The 24,573-nt window shown below is 40.5% G+C and overlaps 1 long non-coding RNA gene across 2 annotated transcripts; it reads right to left on the bottom strand.

Moving 5' to 3' along the window:
* Positions 1-3,614: 3,614 nt before the first annotated feature.
* Positions 3,615-24,573, bottom strand: LOC134810854 (uncharacterized). Of its 2 annotated transcripts, XR_010159502.1 has the most exons (5): positions 23,631-24,433; positions 20,330-20,427; positions 10,097-10,173; positions 8,688-9,589; positions 3,615-4,735 (listed from the first exon to the last, which is right to left on the bottom strand). It is a non-coding gene; the product is annotated as an uncharacterized LOC134810854 (long non-coding RNA). The 2 variants fall into 2 exon arrangements; XR_010159501.1 differs by lacking the exon at positions 3,615-4,735 and having other exon boundaries at positions 7,768-9,589; positions 23,631-24,573.

Genomic DNA, 24,573 nt, shown 5'->3' with positions numbered 1-24,573 from the left:
CCCAGTTGTTCACTGGCTGTGCATGAGGCTGTGCCTTGTGTGTTCCTTTCAAAGTTGCAGAACGAGTGTGGCAACTGACCTGGGCGATGGTCAGCCAGTGTGAGCCTGCCTAGGTCCACTGTCTCCTCACTCTCTATATGCCCATGTTGATTGACAGATAAATCTGTCTACTTTGGAGATTTATTTCATCTACAACAAACAAACATCTGCTGCCTCTAGAGATAAGTATTTGAAGCTCCTGAGTAACTCTTCCATAACATTATATGGTGATTTATCACTGAAAGAACAAAAAACTAACAATAATTGAAATGTGGGTGTTTTTACTTTCAAGACAATGACCCAGTCTTGTTAATGACCTAAAAGTCATACTCTTAAATATTTACTTCTTTTAAAGGATACCATAAAGTACTGTCAGCTTTGCTGTAATAAAAAAGCAAATAGACAATCACCAGGACACAAAACTCTGATTTTACAGGTGAAGGAACTAAGAAACTGAGAAGGTAAGACTCCTTTAACCACTTAAGTCCAGTTACTTAAACCCCTGTAACCAGTCGTCAACTCTACACCTAGAGTATATCTTCCTTTTTCTTCCTTGTTGCAGAATTCCATTTTGTTCAGGCACTCATGGTGAGATTTAGGAAGAGTTTTACTAAAAGGGAGAAACAATTATTCTAAGCATTGTCTCATCTAGATCTGATTTCTAGAAATGTGGCAACCATCATGTGATGGCAAAAGGAACTAGCCTAGGACAGGCTTAAATACCAAGGATGCATAACCAAAAGATTGAAATAACCCAGGTGCTTGACACACCCTTGAGCCATCAGATTAACTAGCACTGGCATGGCCCCTATCTCTGGGTTAACTACTATGTAAAATAGTGCTGCTTTCTGTTGTTGAAGCCATTTAGGGGTGTGCGGTTGCTCTGTTTCTTCCTGTTGAAAGCACCCAACTAAACTACACCTTTAGTACACCATTCTAGATGATACCTTTTGAAGGTTTAAGTCCCTGCTTTATTGAATGAAGATCAAAATAGCTCTATCATTGAGTTGTTGAAAGAGATTAATGAGATAATGTTAATAAATTATTTGGGCCAGGTGTGGTGGCTCATGCCTGTAATCCCAGCACTTTAAGAGGCCAGGGAGGGCAGATCACTTGAGGCCAAGAGTTCAAGACCAGCCTGGCCAACATGGTGAAACCCCGTCTCTACTAAAAAATACAAAAATTAGCCAGGAGTGGCAGGTGCCTGTAATCCCAGCTACTTGGGAGGCTGAGGCAGGAGAATCGCTTGAACCCAGGAGGCAGAGGTTGCAGTGAGCTGAGATCATGCCACTGCACTCCAGCCCAACCACAGAGTGAGATGCTATCTTAAATAAATAAATAAATAAATTAGCATGGTGTCTGGTATAGAGTTCCACACATGATAGCTAGTATCACTCTAAGTCAATGTTCCTTTTATTGTAATACCCTGCCTTCTAGACAATTTCAAAGTATAACCAGACATTAAATTGTAAATTACATTTGAGAGACCAAGATATAATAGATATGATATTCTAAAGTAAGGTTACAGACCAAAATGCAAAGTGTCAAATGTTTTAGGTTTTGTTTGTTTGTTTTCAATAAAAAGCAGTTCCCTGACTGCTGAACTCCTCTTCTATATCTAAAGTACAAAAGCTTAAGAAAGAGTGTTCAGGAATATTTACTTGGAGAGAGAGCTGTGATGTGAGTTCTGTCCCCTCCCCTAAACACATCAACACTCCAAGTGGGAGGACATATTTCTCACCATCTCAAGTCAAGAGAGGAACTTGAAGGAAACTGATCAGAGGACCGAATATGTGTGGTCTGAAGTATTTAGCAGGGTGGGAAGAGGGACAGACTTGACTGGTTTAACAAAGAGGAAGGGTGGAATAAGGATATTTCCCTGCTGCTGAAAGATGAGTAGAAGCAAGGCTACACTGGATTTGGCCCTTGGAGGGCAAAGGGTGCATGAGAATTTCCAGGGAACCAGATGTGGACCATCCATACAAAGGAATATCTAGAACTTTCCAGTAGGGCCACCAGGAGGGGTGATCTGGCTGAAGGGTTGCTGTATTCCTAGAAGCTAAGGAGGGATAAAGTGACAAACCAGAAAGGTGTAAATCATTCGTGTCAAGAGAATTGTAGCCACCCAGTGATGGGGGAGATAAACTCTAAAGAACCCATAAAAGCAGCCATGAAAGAAACAGGTTGTAACAACTGGCCAGGTCTAGAGAACACAGGCCCATCTTGTCACAGCATCCATTTTATTAGGCCTCACCAGCTCCTCTTGTACCTTATCTCCCCAGCCCTTGCATGTTGCTGGCTGGCTGTGAGCCTTAGGCACGAGAGAAGACTCTACTTCAGTGAAGATGAAACCTTTCATTCTTACATAGGTTTACTATTCTAAGTACTGAATTGAGGCTGTTTTGTGACATAAAGTGATTCTAGGGCTTTTAATTTCTTGGGGCCTATCCAAATTTTTATCTAGGATTATTTCAAAAAAACTACCACAATGAATGGCTTAAAGGGAAAATAAAAATAAAACATTAAGTTGCTTGCATGCTTATACCCCATGACTTCAGCTCTTCCAACATACTAGTTACACAATTTCCTATTATATGCTCACTACGTGCTCTGCACTAGGATAAGTCTTTCAGAGATTAATAGAATCAGACCCAATCACCAAATGGTGTTGTATATTCCACTACATTGTATATTGCTGGGGATACAGAGACTGGCTCGTATCTGTTACTCAATCCATTTTAACTGTTAGTGCAAGGCCGTCCCTCTAAAACCTTGCAAACTATTGGTAGAGATGGGAATGGCAGTTATAAAATAATTACAAGAACTGGGTTCTAGTTAATGTTTTGCTACTGAGAAGCACTGAGACATAGGCTATTCACCCCACTTTTGTGATGCTTCATTAGCATATCCGTAAATTGAGAGGAACGGGCCACATAAGCCATATGGCACCTTCTAAAATTCTGTAATTCTATAGCAGCATTATTCACAATAGCCAAAATTTGGAAACAACTCAAATGTACATTAAATCCTGAATGGGTAAATAGAATGTGGTGCATCCATACAATGGAATATTATTTGGCAATACAAAGAATGAAGTCCTGACCCATGCTTCAGCATGGATGAACCTTGAAAACATGATGCTAAGTAAAAGAAGCCAGAGACAAAAGACCACATATTATATGATTCCTTATATATGAAAGTCCAGAATAGAGAAGCCTATAGAAACAGGAATTAGATTAGTGGTTGCCTAGAGTTGTGGAAGTGAGGCAGGGAAGCTGAGTGACTATAGGGAGATGAGGGTTTTTTGATAGGCGATAAAATGTTCTTGAATTTATTGCGATGGTGGCTGTATCACTCTGTGCATATACTAAAAATAATTTCATTTACATTTTAAATCAGCAAATTGCAGGGTATGTGACTTTTATGTCAATAACATTGTTATTTAAAAATTCTAAAAATTTTTTATATAAATTGGAGTAAGAAAGTCAGAAGACACATTGAATGTTGAATAATGAAGTAACAGTTATTTTCTAATAACATTATATTCACTAAAAGAGAAGATAGCTTTGTAAATATTTTTATTCGTTGCATTTCAGTAATCTAGATTCAGATATAATTTATGAAAGGATGAAAGAAAAAATAAAACTTTTAGGATCAACAGACTGATTTTACCATTCTCCTTTTAACTTCTAAGTACTGACAGTAAAATTATTGTTAATGTTATCATATATTGATTGATGAATCATTAAAATATACATGTAATTATCAACCTTGTTTTTAATTTCACCTTATTCTTCTATTAAGGAAAAAGAAGAAGAGTACATGCATTAAGCCACTACTATTAGGCCTTGTACCAACTGAGCTTACGTATAGCATCTGATTCACTCCTCAGGGCAGCCCTTGACAAAAGTAAAATTATCCCAATTTCACAGAAGAACAACTGATGCTTAGAAAGTGTGCATTCTTTGCACAAAGGTACACAATAACACTAAGCAAATTTTGGATTGAATTCTAAGTCATTAAAAATAATATACAGAAATCAACTTGAGTTTTAACTATGTCTGTCTTCAGTGGCTCTACATAGAGCCTGTTAGATTTATGACTAACTCCCCTACCTAGCACTGAACGCATTTGCTAATCTGATTCTATTTTTAAATGATCTCTCAAGACTGTAATCACAAATTCTCCAGCCCATTTTGGGAGTTTTCATACTGTTCTTCAACTAGAATTTCCTTTTCACATATATATTTTGTATTTCCTTAGCAGAGGGCCTTAGCTTAAACTTAGCTGATATTCTCTCCTATTTGAACATATTTGCTAAATAATGAATGAGGACTTTGGGGATTAATTTTCCTGAACGTGTGAGACTGGAAGAGAGAGGGAAACACAGCAACACTGTTTCACCTGGAGAGAAAATCCTCTGCCATGGCTATGAACATGAGTATTCACACACAGAGCACCATTGTCACCAGCAGTGATGAGTGACCTCCCCTAAGTGGCTTCACAGGTGGCCAACTTCTAGAAGTGATGAACTGATGGACCCAAGAAGGCTATGGGGAGCTGATGTGAAATCCGTGCTCACCCATAGAAATATTAAAATCTGATTTTTCAAGAGATTGAGTTCTTAATGAGAGCAAGCACAAGCTCCATGTTGGTCTCTTCTCCAACTTGCATTTTTCTTTCTTTTGTGCAGTTTCTAAAAGATAAATCATATATTCATTGGGGTTAGTAGTGTGAAAGAAAATAGAATCTTGGGGCCCAAAACACACTATGACAAGAGAAAGTTAAGCTTGGGAACGGACACTGTTTTCCTTTTGTTCCCAAATAGCTGTAATTTCACAACCCTGTGCCATAGCCCCATTTCCTCTGCTCCCTCTTTTCATGCGGTTACTTTAGCTATGTCAAATGTAGTTGACTGAGCACAGGACAATGCGTCACTGACTTTTTCCCCTACTCCCTCTTCTTCTTATGTAAAATGTAGATTTACTGAAGCTAATCAGAGCCTCACAAGAATGTCACCATCTGCCTCACTGCCTATCCTCCCTCTCTTTTTTCCCTTCCTGCTTGCTTTTTTCCTTTAATACTGAAGTTCCAAAAGCTCCCTGTCGACAAAAAGAGTCAAACTGTAAAATATTTGAAGAGATTTATTCTGAGCTAAATATGAGTTACCAGTGGCCTCTGACACATTCCCAGGAGATCCTGACAACCTGTACCCCAGGTGGCCAGCTACAGCTTGGTTTTATACATTTTAGGGAGTCATAAGGCATCAATCAGTACATGTAAGATGTACATTGGTTTGGTCCAGAAAGCCAAGACAACTGGAAGTGGGGGCTTCCAAGTCATAGGTGGATTCAAACATTTTCGGATTGGTTGCATTATTATCTAAAGATCTGGAATCAATAGAAAGAAATGTCTGGGCTATGATAATGGGTTGTGGAGAGCAAGGTTTTACCATGCAGATGAAGCCTCCGGGTAGGAGGCTTCAGAAAGAACAGATTGTAAATGTTTCTTATCAGACGTAAAGAGTCTGTTTTACCAGTCCTAAGGTCTCTGTGTTGATGTTAATGCTAGTCAGCTGTGCCTGAATTCCAAAAGGGAGGAAGGTATAATGAGGCACGTCTGACTCCCATGATAGGCCTGAACAATTTTTTCAGGTTAACTTTGGAATGCCCTTGGCTGAGAGGAGGGGTTCATTCTGATGGCTGTGGAGCTTAGAATTTTATTTTTGGTTTACCACCTTTTGGAAAAAAACACAAGTCACAGATACTCTTGGGACTTAAAATTTCCCCAGGCATGTCTTTAACCTTGGCAAAATACCTCTCTATGGATTGAGACCTGCCCCAGTCACTTTTTAGTTAATAGTAAAAATACACATTGCTTCTGTTACATCAGTTAAAATGCCTGGCTTCAGGATTACATGCTCCAGCCTTCTCAGTTTATGGTCACAGCACAAAAGTTACATGGCTTCCTCATGCTAAATCACACATCTAAGTTTAGAAGGAACACCTGGATGGCTTTCAGGCTCTCTTAATTGGAACTTTATAAAAATTCCACATTCTTTGTCTATTCCTGCTCATCTGCAACTGGAAGTGCTATTGGTCAACAACATGGCCACAAAGCAGGTAGTGCAATGGAAAAGAAAAGGAAATTAACATTTGCTAAGTGCCCACTATGTATAAAAACCTGTTCTAGGCAATTTGCATGTTAAACTTGCTTAGTCTTCATAACAACCCATGGGATAGTTGTTAATAGCACTGTCTTGTAGATGGATAACAGAGGCTCACAAAGGTAATTTACCTACTCAGTCAAGCAATTATTAAATGGTAGAACCAGACTATGACTCCAGGTCTGTCTGATTTAGATTCCTTGCTGAAGAAGCCATAAAACTCATCACCTGGCTTTGAATAATCGGGAGGCACCATGGACATAAAACTTTCTTGTGTCTGAGTTTCAAAGATCTATAGATATCTCAAAGAAGTTCAAGTAACAAAAATATGTCAAACATCTCTCTAAAGTGCATATTTCCCAGAGTAAACCCAGTGGCCATTAAGATCTGGCTGGAGATTTTGCCAAAAGATTGGGATGAACCCAAAAAAGACAGCATGAAGAAGTCTTAAATTCTTTTCACATGTGTATCATTTTTATGTTAGCAAGGGGGCCACTTTGATCCTACAATCAGATAACCCAGGAAGTGATTTGGAATTCTTTTAAATATCTGTACCATCCTCAGGGCAGGACACAAGGTCAAGTCTATTATTTTGATTCATGTGAAAAGACCAGAGTGGACGCTAGGCAGTATTGACCTCTTCAGCTTCCAATCTGAGCAGGATGGGAAGTAGCTAAAGATTAACAAAGTAAGCAAACTTGTTTGCTGTACAAACTATGCATAAGTTTGAGGCCAACTTCAGGAATTCTGAACCCTCAGGCTGTGCTATGTAGTTTCCATAACAACTAGTGACAGAAAATGAGGCAAACAGACGTGACTCACACAAAATGTTTCGGTCCAGTTCTCAGAGGCCAAATTTGGTCATTGGAGACCTTTAAAGAATAGAGTCATCTCTGTTTTACTAATCACATTCAAAGGGCAAAATGTTCCTCAGTAAGAACAGCTGTCTCCATGGGCCACCAAGGAAGTCTATTCAATCATCAGTGCAGAACAATGGGGAGTCCCTGTTGTTCACACATGGCTACTCCCTGCCAAGTTCCCTCTGTAAAGGGGCGTTCAAGAACCTCAGAGTGTTACTGCTTGATTGTATTGTACATGGTGACTGACTGCAGTTAGGTCCACAGAGGATTGGGCAGCAAGCTGGTGTCATGTTTTGATGGTTGGGTCAGCATTGCTTCATGGGCTAGGTTCACCTGCCCATGAATCAGGAGTGGGGCAGCGGGGGTAAGGAAGAAAATGAGGGGGCTCTTCTTGATATCCTTAAAAAATGTCTGTAGTTCACAGCAGTCTGCAAACCACTTCCCCCCAACCCTCATCCTGCAACTACCACAAGTCTGTATAAAGCCTGCCTCTCTGATTTCATGCCTCACTGACCTGTTTTGCTATATCCCAAGGACTTTGTGCACAGCCTCACCCTCAGACAGGTTCTTTGCCCATTTGCACTGCCCTCTACTCCTTCCATTAATTTCATCCTTTGCACTTCCCTCTACTCCTTCCATTAATTTCATCCTTTCCCACGATCCCCTTAATGCTTGTTGGGACCACATTTCTCTCTCTTTTTTGAGACAGGGTCTCACTCTCACCCAGGCTGGAGTACAGTGGCATGATCTTGGCTCACTGCAGCCTCGACCTCCCAGGCCCAAGTGATCCTCCCACGTCATCCTTCTGGGTAGCTGGGACTACAGGTGCACAACCACAGGATAATTTTTGTAATTTTTGTATAGACAGGGTCTTGAAATGTTGCTCAGGCTGGTCTTGTACTCTTGGACTCAAGAGATGCTGCTCTCTGGGCTTCCCAAAGTGCTGGGATTACAGGTGTGAGACACTGCACCCGGCCACATTTCTCTTATTCTCTCCATTTCTGCTTTTGTTCTTTATCCTATCCTATTTGAATTGCCACACGGCAATTCAAATGAGCTTTTAAAAATACGGACCCACTTTGCCATCTTTCCCTTCAAAATGCTTCACTGACTTTGCCTTACTCTGAGAGTATAATAAAAACTACAGGAACTCCACCCCACGCACCAGGTTTGACTTCCATTCCTAAAGCCACCAGGCTACTTTGGTCTCAGCATTTTTTTTTTTTTTTTTTTTTTTTTTGAGACAGAGTCTCACTCTGTTGCCCAGGTTAGAGTGCAGTGCAGTGGTGCAGTCTCAGCTCACTGCAATCTCTGCCTCCCAGGTTCAAGTGATTCTCTTGCCTCAGCCTCCCAAGTAGCTGGGACTACAGGTGCCTGCCACTATACCCGGCTAATTTTAATTTTTTGTATTTTTAGTAGAGATGGGGTTTCACCGTGTTAGCCAGGATGGTCTCGATCTCCTGGCCTCGTGATCCACCTGCTTTGGCCTCCCAAAGTGCTGGGATTACAGGAGTGAACCACCGTGCCCGGCCTGGTCTCAGCCTTTTGTAACCCAGATCCTTCTGTCTCTTCCTCCCATTTTTCACCTAGCTGACCTATTCTTTCCATCTCACTTTTAATACCTTTTTCTCAGTGAGGACCCATGTAAACATAGTGGAAGACGGTACAAAAGTGGAATGATGCCTACTCCTGGGTACTTCCTTCATCCTCAGGTAGAGACTTCCAAAGTACACCATGCAAGAGACATCCCTTATTTCACAATTTTTGAAACCTGTTGAATCACTGAGTAGGCTATTCACGGAAGGTTGGTGATGCAAGCTCCTTATTATCCCATGCGCAGAGGAAGCTAACACACTTGCTCTGGCTAATTCTGGTCTTGAATCATTTCCTGTTAGCTCTTGAGACTCCTTGCATGTGGTACCAGCTTGCTGAGCAATGATCTCAGTTTATAGCAGGTTGCTTTGGCCTCTGGGATGTCGGTCCTGTGTGGCAGAGCCATGATCCAAGGAAGTTTCCCAGGGAAGCCCTGGGATTTGGAATTGGTGAGTCAGTTGAGACTGACAAAAATCAGTTTGTCAAAGAGAGGCTGTCTGAAAAATATACTGCATGGTGATAAACTGCCTTTTTCCCCCCTTAGGGCAATGCTAAAATTACAAAACAGAAATTCATTCAGAAGAAATTCTAATCATAATAAAAAATGAAAATGGAAGTATTTGGAATCTGAAATCTTGATTGTTTTTGTTTTGATGCCTTCAAATTTAAATCAGAGTATGGAAGGAGTGGAAATTCTTAAGACAAGTTACTTATAGGCTCACGTATAGAAGAGCAAGCCTCTGAAATAGGCAAAACTCTCTCCATCATTCCAGTAAGGAGAATGAAGCCAAGAGAGGTTAAACGATGTGCCCATTGTCACAGAGCCCACGAATGATGCACCAGGATGGGTCCCCAGAGCCCAGGCTCATGCAGGCTTATGCAGGGGCCGAGACGGTTCTGAGTGCTGTGTTCCCTGGAGAAGACAGGCTTCCTATAAACCAAAAGAAACATTTATATACATAGCCAGTATAATCAAAATGCTGGGAAATCACACAGAAATCTGTTTACTTTTCTAAAATATTGAGTTGGAATAATTGGAACAAAATGTGCCATTCTCTTTATTGGATAACATATTTTAGTATAAATCATATAAAGTTGGCATTTTTGTAACTCAAAAGCAGTGAAACATTGGCAATTTGAAATTACATTTGTCTTTGAATTGGCTGTCTCTCCTGGTTCTACTGTATTTTATCTCTGGTTTTAGCACTCAGCACATTACCAAGTACGTAGGAAAAACCCAGGAAATGTTTATAGAAGAAATGAACAAAATGAGATTCTGTTATCTAAGATACAGGCAGCCTTGTGTGTTAAGCTTCTTACACAGACATGACATTTTAATAAAATAGATGGTAGCTTTATAAGGGCCTCTTGATAGAGAGGGATGTATGTAGGCTTTGGCAAGGAGAAGAGAAGTCAGAGTTTCACCTGCGGTACTTACTATGTGAGACCATGGGCAAATTACTTCATCACTCTGACAGCATTTCCTCATTGCAGAATGGGAATGATGATAGATACCTGCAAAGATTATTATGAGAATCAAGTGAGATTGTGTTTATACTGAATCAGTCTTACAGTAGCCACTTGGCAAATGTTATTCTTGATTCCAAATCCTGCTACTAGGTTACCACTTAATGCTTTACATAAAAAAAAGTGGAGTTCTAAAAAGGTTGTGTTTTTAGTGCTGGCTTCAGCTAAGCAGTGCTGACTAAAATGTTTCTTAGGCAATAAACGTTTTTGAATTATTTTTTGAAACATCATTCAAATAAAAATAGAGAATGAAGCAGCATTTCCCAAGTATTAATGACACGAATGCCTTACTATATTAATACAGCACAGTAATATCAACAGATTGAAGAAAGTAAAAATTCTAGTCGCTTTTCCTTTTTGGGAGAAGCATCTGTGTAATAAGGAATTCTATTTTAATACTGAGAAATGGTAAACTTCCTGTGTTCTAGTTCATTATAATTGCCCCGCCCTTTGAAGATGATAATGGTCTGCAAAACAGAGCTATTTTGGTACCAAGTAAAGCTGCAAAATCTCCCTCATCAGCAAAACTGGAGAGGCAAGGAAAAAGCGTTTATGTTTGCAATTAACTGGGTCTTTTTTGATATTCAATAGTAAGAAAAACAAAGTTTTTGTTGATCTACAACAATTTGATATTTTAGGAAAAAACAATTCACATGGAAAAATGTCCCCAATTTAGTTTTGCTGCCATGTAAGAAGATATTCTTAGTGAAAAAAAAATGTAATGTGCATTCACTATAGGGGAAGATTTTCAGATTTTTTTTGGCTTGTCTTTATTATTGTTTATTTTTGTTTTTGTCTTAGATCTTAACATAGCTTTAACCACTTCCTTTTCCAGGGGTTACAATTGTGTTTATTCATAGAACTAAAGTTCAGTACCTTCTCCCTTTACTCATTTAGAATTCCACAAATATTTACTGATTATTACAACATACATGACACGGGCCTAGACTCGGGGGGACCCAGTGACCTACTAGAAAAAAAGTGTTTTGCCTTCATCAAATTTATATTGGAGGTAATTTCTGCCACCCTGATCATTATCATCTATGTTAATTTATATTTTATTATAATTCATGGTGACACAATGCTAAAATGACCTGGTTTGTCTATTTATTCTGATCTAGTCATTATATAGTACATTGTATATAGACATTATATCTATAGTATATTGTATAGTACATAGTACATTGAATAGGACACATGCACAAACACACTTATATAACCACACAAATACACATTTAATCCATATGCTATATATATATATATATATATATATATATATATATATATATATATGGTTTGTTTTTTTTTTGAGATGGAGTTTCACTCTTGTTGCCCAGGCTAGAGTGCAATGGCACGATCTCGGCTCACTGCAACCTCCACCTCTTGGGTTCAAGTGATTCTCCTGCCTCAGCTTCCTGAGTAACTGGGATTACAGGCGTCTGCCACCATGCCCAGTTAATTTTTGTATTTTTAGTAGAGACAGGGTTTTGCCATGTTGGCCAGGCTGTTCTTGAACTCCTGACCTCAGGTGATCCACCCACCTTAGACTTCCAAAGTGCTGGGATTGCAGGTGCAAGCCACTGTACCAGGACTGCCATAATATTTTAGGTTCAATTCAAATTCAATGGAGCAAGTATTTAAGGCCCAACTCTATAACAGACACCATCCAGGGGTTTGGATGAACGTGACCAAGTCCTTCCCTCAAGGAGCCTTTAGTTCGTTGAGGAAAAAGACTTGGAGAGAAAGATTTGCCAGGCAGTGGAGAGAAAAACGGCACTGATGCCCCATCCTGAAACTGAGGAGATGTCATCACAGGGAAGACATTTGACTTAGCTCATAGAAATGTAGAGGATTTGAGTAAGAGTGTGGGAAGAGAAAAGTATTTCATGGCGGAGAGAGTAGCCTTGCAGTTCTAAGCTTTGGTTTGCAGAGCAGCAGCTTTGGCATCACCTGGAAGCTTGTTGGAAATGCAGATGCTCAGGCCTCAGGGCACACTTCCCAGACCAAGTCAGAATTTGCATTTTAGCAAGATTCCCAGGTGATTTGTAGATGCTTTAAAATTTGAGATGCACTGAGTAGAACACAGAGGATGAAAAGTCGGGGCCTGTTGGAAGATAGTAACCTGGGCCAATGTGGTTGGAGCACAGAATCCCAGGCAGGGTGCAAGGAGGAGGCTGGAGAATCAGAGGGAGAAAATGCTGCAGTGGTATCCAAGTAGGATTCTTCAGACTGGGTGGGAGTAAACTCTAGGCAATCAATACTTTCTCCTGGAAACATTAACCGCTTCCTCCTCTGATTGATGATCGTATTTTTCTTTGGTTGTGCTTGCTGCCCTGTTACAATGATTGATCTATGTGTCTGCCTTCCTCCCTCCTCCCACTTTCCCCTGACCCCACTGCTGATATTTTAAAACAGACCTATTTGTCGTTGCATCTCTTGAACCTGGTACTCAAGAAATAACTCAACTGAACTGAGTTGTGACTATGAATCACTGAGTCACACAGTAGCCTATCCTTACGTTGCTTATAGTTCAGTATTGTAGACCAGAAAGAGTTGTCAATCATTCATTAATTCACTAGTTCAACAACTATTCATGGCATGCCAGGCACTTTCTACCTTCCCCGTCTGGTTCCTGAGAATGTCTCCCTGCCACCACCTCTCAGCACCCTGGTCCCTCAGACCATCTGACCACTCTGAACAAAGCACATGAGTATTGATCCCATCAGCAGCAACAAGCTCTGCATACCAAGCACCTTCTCAATAGAAAATGAGATTTCTGCTTCCACTGACACATAAAAAGATTACTAGCATTAATGACAGAAGATGCCAGTGCCCATGGATGATGGAGACAACACTAGCTGTACTTAGTAAGAGCTAAAATCTTCAGAAAAATCTTTCTAAATTCTGGGCCAGGACAGAGTAAGAATGGTATTAAAGCAACAAGAAGGGCAACGGCAGCTGGGAGCGGTGGCTTACGCCTGTAATCCCAGCACTTTGGGAGGCCAAGGCAGGTGGATCACAAGGTCAGAAGATCCAGAACATCTTGGCCAACATGATGAAACCCCGTCTCTATTAAAAATACAAAAATTAGCCAGGCGTGGTGGCATGCGCCTGTAGTCCCAGTTACTCTGGAGGCTGAGGCAGGAGAATCGGTTGAACCTGGGAGGCAGAGGGTGCAGTGAGCCGAGATCGCGCCACTGCACTCCAGCCTGGGCAAAAAGAGCAAAACTCTGTCTCAAAAAAAAAAAAAAAAAAAAAGAAGGGCAAGGGCATTCCAGGAAGATAGAATGGGAATAAATATAAAATCCAAGATAATGTTTAGGGGAGTGTGAGAAGAGGGATCAGAGCACACAGATCTTCAGATATATTAAAAAGGGTCTAGTTTTAAGCTAGGTAGTGTTTTTTACAGTAGTCTTTAACCTGCACCTGCATTTTATATTTCTGCTTTATACATATGGTATATTCTATATATTTCTAAAAATCAAATATAAACAAGACAGAAAAAGAAAATGAAGTAGCAGGAATGCTTTGTAACAAGTTAGTTAATCTGGCCTGTGATAGATGCTGAAGAAAGTTTTTTTTTATTAACTGAGTCCACATTTATTTATTTATTTAATTTGTGCTTTTGCGACAGGGTCTTGCTCTTTTGCAGTGAGGGCGTAATCATGCTCACTCCAGCCTCAACCTCCCGGGCTCAAGCGATCTTGATCCTCCCACCTTAGCCTCCCGAGTAGCTGGGACTACAGGTGCACACCACCACACCCAGCTAATTTTTGTATTTTTGTAGAGACAGGGTTTTGCCACGTTGCCCATGCTGGCCTTGAACTCCTGGGCTCAGGTGACCCACCTACCTCGGCCTGGGAGGTAGTTTGGGAAAGTGCTGGGATTACAGGCATGAGCCACTGTGGCTGGCCAGTCCATGTTAAAGCAATGTGCTAGGTAGGGTTAGAGAGACCAGATTACAATGGGCCTTGAATGCCCAGCTAAGGAAGCTGGACTTAATACTGTAGGCAATGGGTAGACTTTGAAAGTGCTGAGCAGGGAAGTTATGTGTGTAGAGTGGCATTTTAGAAAGCTAAATCTAGCTGTAATATAAAAGACCCACTGAAGGGTAAGAGCAGAAGGCAGCGAACTCCTTTAGCTATTGCAGCACTCTAGTGGAAGATGCCCAGTGAAGGTGACTATGACCCCGGGGGGAAATGATTAATTGGGAAATCATAATGCAGAGGATGAAGCCAATGCATCTTCAAATTCTGGTGATGCTTTCTCCCTAATTACCTCTGACACTCAACTACTTTCCATCTCTTCTTCATATGCTCTAATCTAGACAACTACAGTAGCTGCCTAAAGCATGTTATGCTCTCTACCCTCTGGTTCTTCCCCAAAATGCTGCCAGCTTGACCTTTTAAAAACACGAATAAAAATATTGATATTCTCTAGCTTGAAAGTCTACAATGGCTCTATTAGCATTATCTATAACACAATGTAAACTCTAACCCAGCCTCAAGTGCTTTGGCCCTGCCTATCTCCATTTCCAGCTCATGCTATTCTTTCTCCTGCTCCCTGAGATTAAGCAACATTGCTCCAGAAAATTGCTCTAATTTTATTGAACATGTTATGCTTTTTCCAAAATAGAATCTTGTTTTAAACTAGTTCCCCTCTTTAAAATGCTCCTTTCTCCATCTTTTGCCAGGATAACTTCTCATCCTTTTCATTGTGGCTTATAATGCAGATGAGTGTAATCTTAGTCCTCCTGTAAGCCTGTAAATCTGCAATATTTTAAAGGTCACTAAATAATTTGGAAATTGAATGATGCGAACATTTCTAAAAAAATAGTGAATTCTTTTTTGAATTATTGTGTTTTGTTACTGAAATTCAAACCACATTTTTTTAACTTCCTTTTTTAAATTGTAGCTTTATTTACCACTTCAACTACATTTAGGTAAATAGTTTAGGGGCATAAAGTACATTTAAATGCTGAGACACTATCATCTAACTCCAGAGCTCTTTTCTTTTCCCAAACTGAAACGCTGTACCCACTAAACATTAACCCCTCATTTCTCCTCTCCTGAGCCTAGCCTCTATGAATCTGGCTACTCTAGGTATCTCATATAAGTGGAATCATATAGTATTTGTTCTTTTATGATTGACTTATTTCACTTTGCAATAATGTCTTCAAGGTTGACCCATGTTGTAGTTTGTGTTAGAATTCTCTTCCTTTTTAAGGATGGATCATATTCCATTGTATGTATATACCATTTTTTGTTTATCCATTCATGTGTTGATGAACATGGGTGTTGTTCTCACATTTAGACTATTGTAAATAATGCTGCTATGAACACAGGTGTATCTACTCATGTTCCTAATTTCATTTTTTTTATATATTACCAGAAGCGGAATTACAGGATTTCTGTGACAATTCTACGCTTCATGTTTTGAGGAGCTGCTGAACTATTTTCCACAATGGGTGTGCCATTTTACAATCTTGCCAGCAGTGCACAATGGAGCTAATTTCTCCACCTTCTCTTCAATACTTCTTTTCCATTTTTTTTACTTGCCATCCTAATGAATGTGGAGCCCACACCACATTTTGTAACATAGTTATAAATTTAGGAATTAGAAAGTCTGTCATCTCATTTAGTCTCTTATGTTCCAGAAGAAGATGAAACCCAGAATTTTAAGCGCCTTATCCCATGTCACCTATCAGAATGGGGCTAGAACCAGGTCTCTTCTTTGCCAATGTTTCATAGAGCCTCTTAGACATGGTATATAAGACTACGGGAAAAAAAGCAGTTAAGCGTCAGACTTGAGAATACATCAGAGCTGACATAAAATCATATATGAAATCGAGATAGAAGTCTGACTTTATACTCTCCTACCTTACGAAGTTAGACTGGCACCAGAAAAGTTGGTGAACCTCCAGAGCTTCAGTTTCCTGATCTATCAGAGGCATATAGTAATACTTGCCTTGTAGAAATTTTGAAAAGATTAAATTAAATTATTCAAGATCCCATATAGTCCTGAAGCTATTTAGACATTGAAAAAATATTCCTTCCACTGCCAACATCTAGCACAATTTGGGATACATGTTAGGTGCTAAACCAACACTTACTAATTTGACTTGCTTTGACAACAGGGTCTAAAACTGCTTTAGGCTTCAGATTTCTTCTGGCAATTTATTTCCAATTGAGGGTGGGTGCTAACAAAAGGTCAGAGGAACAACGAAAGCAGATGGTCTTCCTGAAGCGTGTGCCAAAAGGATTTGTGAGTGTATTGGGGTGACGTCTCCACCCATCGCACAGCTTGGAGGCTCAAGGGCAGATCCCCAACATTGTACTGGTCCCTTCCTGAGCACTCCCTGGTGCAGACTCCAAGTCTGACAAGGAAAATGTGCTGTGATCATCCTACGGGGGACAGAGCAGCTGCTCCAAGGTGGAGTCTATTGTCAAGGTCCTCCTGGTAACAAAAAGAGGAAAAGGTCTATCAAAGCATTTCCTGCCCGCGGGAGCCATGTGCTTCCATTAATTCTTTTCCCTGAGTCAGTCTGTCTCCCTCAGCTCATGTCTCTCCATGTCCACTGTCCAGAGAAAAGAACAGGCATTTTTAGCAGTTGATTTAAAAACCTTTCCACAAAGTGAGGTTAACGAGAGGAACAAGCTCAGATATTCAGTGGCATGCATCTATATATTTCATAAGGAAGCTGGCACTAAGAAACGGTGGTTTAAGGCAGTTATGATTTTTCAGAAATCTGCTCATGCCCTTCAACTGCTTTGGCACTGCCATGGGTACCTGAGGATAAGAGAGATGTCTCTGCCATCTCTGCACCATCAAGAAATTACAGAAAAACCACAGTGAATATTCTCTGAATATTACATTGGTAACATTCACACATTATAGAAAAGATTAGTTAGTGATGGGAGCGAGTAAACAGTATTTCTGAATGAGTGACTGAGTTTGGTGAATCAAATTTGTTAGCCATGGGAGTCAATAAAAATATATTTCTAAATGAGTGACTGAGTTTCATGAACTAATCTGAATCTCAGTTCAGGGAAGAAGGCCTGGAGGGTGACTCTGATGAATAAGGTAAAATGTGGTCATTTATAGTGCACGCTGTTCCAGAAAAGATAATGTCACAAAGAAAGAAGATGGTGAGCATGGTGTCTACAAACAGAGCAAAGAGAAAGATAGAATTTGACAAATGCTTATCCAGCACTGTTATGATGAAAGCCCCTAAGTGCTAATATGGCAGATTGCAAAAAATGGTGGAAGAGAGTCAAGATGCCGTGGCCAACGACCTGCCAATCGGACAGGTGAGTGAAGTCATCCTGTATCACCCAGCTACCAACTGACCACAGATGCCTGAGAGAGCTCAGCAGACAAGAGCTGAGTTGGCCCAGGCCAGGAGAACCCAAGCTGACTCACAGAATCATGAGTTAAATTGAATGCTTGTCATTTTAAGTTGCTAAGTACTGGGGCAGCTTGTTATGCAGCAAAAGGTAAATGTTGTAGTGGTCAGTAGCTAAGAGGTCTCTGCTGTGAAGCTAATCCTTCAAACCTTGCCAAAACCAGGGAGAAATTGCCTTCAAGACTCTTGATCTTGCTTGGCTTTCACTTATAATTTTTCCTCCTCCTTGGCACTTAAATTTTTCCCATGGATGAATAAATTAATGGTCTTACATTATCTGTTTATTTATTAATTAATTTATTTATTATGTTTTGAGATAGGGTCTCACTCTGTCACCCAGGCTGGAGTGCAGTGGCATGGTCCTGGCTCACTGCAGCCTCAAATTCCTGGGCTCAAGCAATCCTCCCACCTCAGCCAGGCCCCCAAGTAGCTGGGACCACAGGCACATGGCACCACACCCAGCTAATTATAAAAATTTTGTAGAGATGAAGTCTTGCTATGTTACCCAGGATGGCCTTAAACTCCTAGGCTCAAGAAATCCTCCCACTTTGGCCTCCCAAAGTATTGAGGTTACAAGTGTGAGCCACCAAGCCTGGTCCTTGTTCATATTGCAGGCTGAGAGTTTAGTTGGCATAAGTAAGTCCTCCCATCTCTCAACCATGGTGCCTAGAGTATTGAATTTCTGGTGTTTCTTAGCTGAAGAGCAGAGTTTTGAGTGGTTATGCCTCTGGCATGCACTTGTCCTGCCCAAGTAACCAGCTCTGTCTTATTTGTGTTGAATTTTTACAAACCTCTCTAACAGCAAAAATGAGCCCCTAAAATTGAAAGAGAAAAATTTAATCACTTTCTTATATCAATTTAAATTTTTTTAAAGGTATAAAGGAATAGTAACTGAAATACATATGAAATCTATCCAATATATACAGAATCCTGGTCTTGACGTCCCTCAAGGATGACAGAGAGTCCACATGCCAGGCTAGATAATCATTGAAGAATCCCAGGCCTCTTTGATCCTGTAAACAAGGTGAGGATGTAGGTATCTTCATCTTCCAAATATATGTAGAATGAAATGACAACACTGGCTTATGTCTACTCAGCGCGATCATGTGATCATTAACAATGAAAAGTTAAAAACCAGATATTCAGATTGTTATTTTGGCCACAAGGTATCCCACCCTTGCTTGGCTAATTTATTTTAGTCAATTGATTTTACGAAGTTATTTTTCTGTGTCAAAGTAATAGGGTCTTCAGAGTTGATATGATATACAATTAGTAATTTTCTTCTCAAATTGAAATTAGATAGTAGCCAATGGCATTTGATCTCCAACAACATCGTGCAGGGCTCTATTCCACCAAGATTCCCACTCTTCTTGAGCACAGATTATGAAGCCCTCTAAACTCATTCTATTCATGCTGAAATTCTTACTATATAAGGTAAGATAGATAGAATTACTTTTGCGATGAGCACAGCCTTTTTCCTCGTATATCACTTGGAGATTTTAAACCTTCCCAGCGTTGCTCCCTTCCGTCCTTTCACTCACCCAAATGAAATGCCCAGCACTGTGACATATGACCCTGATGCTGGAAGGAGAATAGGAGAAAACAATACAAGAACTTGTTCACTTCCACTGAACATTTGAAGCCATTCTTGTATAATGAAAAGCAAACAAAGTTTTTAGTGGCAGAAATGCACCATTGCACAATGCCATTTCGACATGACCCTTTCAGCATGAACTGTGGTTCATCCCCGGGTTCAGCTATTTAACGCTAATGGAACACTGTTGACTTAGCCCTCCTTAGAGATGCTTAAGAGACAAAAAGGGTACAGATGTTGACTTCAGAGGTTAACAAACAAATACCTCATTTCTAAGGGATATTTGTGTGTTCATGTTCAGAAAACACTTATGAGGAACCCACCCCACGCCAGAGCCTGTGCAAGAAGCTTTGTAGAATTCAACCATGAGCAAAGTGTTGTCCTGGTCCCCAAGGACCTTACCTTCACAGATACCATACTTAACTTGTGGGTGTTTTCACATATGTTGCCTTATGTTATGCTTACAACAAGCAAGAGAAAGAAATACAAAGATGTTATGAGCTGAACTCTGTTTCCCCAACCAAAATTTACGTGTTGCGGTCTTAATCCCCAGTACTTCAGAATGCAACTGCATTTAGAGACAGGGCCTTGAAAGAGGTTGGTAAGTTAGACTAAAGTATTTAAAGTGGGCCCTAATTCAATATAACTAATGTCCTTATAAGAAGAGGAGATTAGGATATGGACACACACAGAGGGAAGACCATGTAAGACACAGGGAGAAGATGGCCATGTACAAGCCAAGAAGAAACCAACCCAGTTGACAGCTTGATCTCAGACTTTCCCCCTCCAGAACTGTGAAGAGGTAAGTTTCTGTTGTTTAAGCCACCCAGTTGGTGGTACCTTGTTACAGAAGCCTTAGTAAACTAATACAGAAGGTATTATTGTCCCTATTTTATAAATGTTAAAGGGAGGTTATGAGACATTAAGTAATTTACTCAAAATTTACACATACCTCATAAATAGCTGAGGCAGGATTAGAATCCAGGTCTTTGTAAACCCTATAAACTCCTCTATTGATCTTTCTACTGCCAACCACGCTGTACGCACATCGAGCTATCCCACTATGTAACAGCCAAGACCAGGGCTAGGGAAAATTAAGATGTTTTTCTTAGTGAAATACTACCTTTGGTTGTTTTCTTCCTTACCAATTTCAGGTGTTCTCTGTCCTTGGTTTCAATCTTTCTGTTCTTCTGCCACTCTCCTTGTATGATTAAAACCACACGATCTCAGTGGAAGATATTTGCTGTTAGGAAGAAAGTGCTTTGTTAAATGCTAGTATTCTAGTTTATCGAAGTGACTGCTAGTGATAAGTGCTACTCATTCTTTTTTTTTTTTTTTTTTGACAGGGTCTCACTCTGTTGCCCAGGCTGGAGTGCAGTGGTGCGATCACAGCTCACTGCAGCCTCGACTGCCTAGGCTCGAGGAATCCTCCCACCTCAGCCTCACCATGCTTGTATTTTTTTGTAGGCAGGGTTTTGTCATGTTGCCCTGGCTGGTCTTGAACTCGTGAGCTCAAGAGATCCTCCTGCCTCGGCCTCCCAAAGTGCTGGGATTACAGGCATGAGTCATCACGCCCAGCCTAATTCTTACTTTTGAAAAGACAAACTTCTCTGGACTAAGAAATGAATCTCCATAATAGCAGGCAAGTGGTAAATATATTTAGGGGGAGACAGCCCTTACATTCTTTGGAAAAATGTGTTTTCATTGCTGCAACTGTATGCTTTATGGGAGCCTGATGGGAGTTAGATAATGATGCGATCATTGTGAGTTGGTAGGATTTCTTAAAACAAATAAAATTTAGAGCAAAATCAAAATGATGGTATTATTTGAATTACAGATAGTAGGAATAAGGTATTCCACAATAAAGTCCTAGTCACATTTTGCTGCATTTGTTCGGTCCGAAAGGTATTGAGGCCTGCAATATGCCTGGGGATACATGGATGAACTGAAATGAGCCGTGTCCTCACACCGTGCACAGTTTGTGATTTTAATCTAGGTCAGTGCTTCTCAATATGACTGAGCAGCAAAATCACCTGGGGAGTGACTGAAGCACGGAGCTAGCAGGTGTCCAGCCCCAGAAACTCTGAATCATTAAGTCTAAAGGCCTGGATTTTTAAAAGTCCCCAAGGAGACTGTGATAAGAGTAGGCCTGGAAACAGTTGCTCTGTCCTAGGTATTCTGCAATGTCAGGGGAAGATGGTCCTCAGACACAGCATTTCAGATACTGTGGCTGCCAGTACCCTTCAGGATCACTGGGCTTCTCTGGAATCTTTCAGATGATAAAACCTGGGCATAAATAATAAACATAGACAGATTGCAAAAAAATTTAAAGGATAGGTAGTGGTAAGAAACAGAAGCTTTCTTTTTGGTCAAACATACATGTATCAAGGTAGATAAATATCAGACCGAAATTCAAGAAAGAAAAAACCCAGAATGAATTAATTAACATAAATACATACTGTAATTATTCTCTTCAAAATATATTTATTTTTGGAGGGTATCTGTATTAGTCTGTGTTTACACTATTATAAAGATACTACCTGAGACTAGGTAATTTATAAACAAAAGAGGTTTAATTGACTCACAGTTCCACATGGCTGGGGGAGCCTCAGGAAACTTGCAATCATGGCAGAAAGTGAAAGGGAAGCAAGGCACGTCTTACATGGTGGCAGGAGAGAGAGAGGTCAGGGGAAACTGCCACTTTTAAACCATCAGCTCTCATGAAAACTCTCTCACTATCACAAGAACAGCATTGGGGAAACTGTCTCCATGATCCAATCACCTTCCACCAGGTCCCTCCCTCAACCTGTGGGGATTATAATTCAAGAGGAGATTTGGGAGGGGACACTGAGCCAAACCCTATCAATATCATTTTCAATTAATGACAGAATTAATATGGTAAAACAAATTCTAACTAATGCCATGAAATCAAACCCTCTTTCTTGGTCTTTATATTATGAAGTGCTACCAACAGGAGAGCCAACGTAACATAAGAAATGGTTCCATATATCTCATGTTCTTTGTAGTTGACTGTAGAGCTTTGTACAAATACCTAGTCCTAAAAGCAATGCCTGGAGAGTTTGGGACGAAGAATCTCTATTTTTAAAACTTTACATATGAATGCAATTCTCACCAACAGTGGAGATTGTCTCAGTGACTCTGTCATTGCTTGGCTATGGAAGAGATAGTCAAAATATTGCCAGCCAGCCAGCCCTGGCACAGGCACCAACCAACCAGAACGGAGGCAGGCTATTAAAAAGCAGAGATATACATACAAAAACTGATTTTCCTCACATTGTGCCTTCAGCAACCACTGGCTAAAGATGAAAACTTTTAAATTAGGCCTTTATCATACTTAAGAGAAATTCTTATCATATATGGAATACCAACTGGTCCAGAAAAAAATCCTATCACGTAAGGTGGCACAGTTGCTATTTCCCATTGATGTAGAATATAAGAGCTGATAAAGGTCACAGACATCATCCATCTGGTCTAGCTGTTTTTTTTTTCTTACAGATGAAACCCAGAGATAAAAAAGGAATTTGTCTAAGGCAGGGTCGGGAAAAACCCCAGAATTCCAGGCTCAGTCTGGGGTTGTTTGCTCAACACGATGCTATTGTCCACAGATGAGGAAACAAAAGCTCAGGGAAAAAAACTGATATGCTTCTAGTAGGATTATGTGTCTGTAGTGTGTGTGCGCGCATGTGTGTGCATGTGTGTGCACGTGTGTGTATGTGTGTGCATGCTTGTGTGTGTGTGTAAGGAGTACAGAGGGGAGAAAGCAGTTACACTAAAAGTCTTCTGATTACTCATCCACTTTTAATTTAAACAACAACAACGACAACAACACTGTTAAATCTCACTGGCACAGGATGCTTATTTCCAAAGCTCTGTAATATAGTTTTGCCAGTACTTTGCTGAACCATATCCACTGTCAATGTGTATAGACATTGAAATAGAACACATTTGCATTACCCATGATAATCACTTAAAATATCTGGAAACTGTTTGCAGAAGAGTTTTTCAAGACAAAAAAAAAAGAGCTTATAACCATTTATTTATAATACTTGTTAAATAATAAGACTCATTATAAGGATCAGGTATAGTCACAATTTCTTAAATATTTAATTGGGCAATATATTAGTTTGCTGTTTCCACAATCTGGCCTCACAATGCTTTTCTTCATAATCTTTTACTTCTGTTTTATCTTCAGCTGCCACATTGCTGCCCACTGTTATTGAACTGCAAAGGTCCTCTATAGCTTTTCATTCAGTGTGAAGCTACAGAGTTCTGCAGAATCTGACCAAGTTCAACTGCTAGATGGTGGATTATTTTTCAAGCTATTAACCGTATCTTTTCCTAGGACCCAATACACAGTAGCTAGACAGTAAATGTTACTTTTAATGTTTCTCTATTACCTCCAGAATATATAAAATTAATACTTACACTTGTCATTTAAAACGAAGCTGCCTTTCTTTTTTTCAAGATGGAGTCTCGCTCTGCAGCCCAAGCTGGAGTACAGTGGCGTGATCTGGGCTCACTGCAACTTCCGCCTCCCAGGTTCAAGTGATTCTCACGCCTCAGCCTCTCAAGTAGCTGGGATTATGGGCACGCACCACCACACCCTGCTAATTTTTGTATTTTTTAGTAGAGACAGGGTTTCACCATGTTGGCCAGGCAGGTCTGGAACTCCTGACCGCAAGTGATCTGCCTGCCTCGGCCTCCCAAAGTGCTGGGCTTACAGGAGTGAGCCACGGCACCCGGCCCTGGCTGCCTTCCTAATTATTAGCTGGGAATGCTTAGGCCCCTAGTCAGACTGAACTGCCTGGAGATTCTCAAATACTCTTTCCTGCCTCCTTGTCTTTGCAAATACTATAGGCATAGGCTGAAATAAAAATTTTTCTCTCTACTCCCCCAACTCCTACTTTCAAACAGGGAAAATTCTCTGTGGAATTTGCTAGGGTCTCCTCCAACTGGATTAGGCCTCCTCCAATTCTCCTGCTACTCCCCAAACACACTGACATACAGACACAGACACACACAAGCACACACACACATGCACAAGCACACACGCACACACAAACACAAACACACGGGCGCGCGCGCGCACACACACACACACATAATTCCTGCCTTATGCTTCCAGAGCATTCTGTCTAAACTCCCATCACACGTCTCACCGTGTGATACCCCTCTTAAAAACCTGTCCTGTTCTTCTGATATGGAGAAGCAGGATCCATTCTGGCCACGGAGGCTCCCACATATGGGTGCTTACTATATTTTTGTTGCATGAATGGGTAAGATATAAATGCTGCCCTGCCCCCCACATCTGTTCTGCTGGGAATCCATACAGGCTCTTCTGAGAAACCCTAATGTGGAGTATAGAAAG

This window comes from Pan troglodytes, chromosome 7 (assembly GCF_028858775.2).
Source record: "Pan troglodytes isolate AG18354 chromosome 7, NHGRI_mPanTro3-v2.0_pri, whole genome shotgun sequence".
Lineage (NCBI taxonomy): Eukaryota > Metazoa > Chordata > Mammalia > Primates > Hominidae > Pan > Pan troglodytes.
This window is presented reverse-complemented; position numbering and strand designations above follow the sequence as displayed.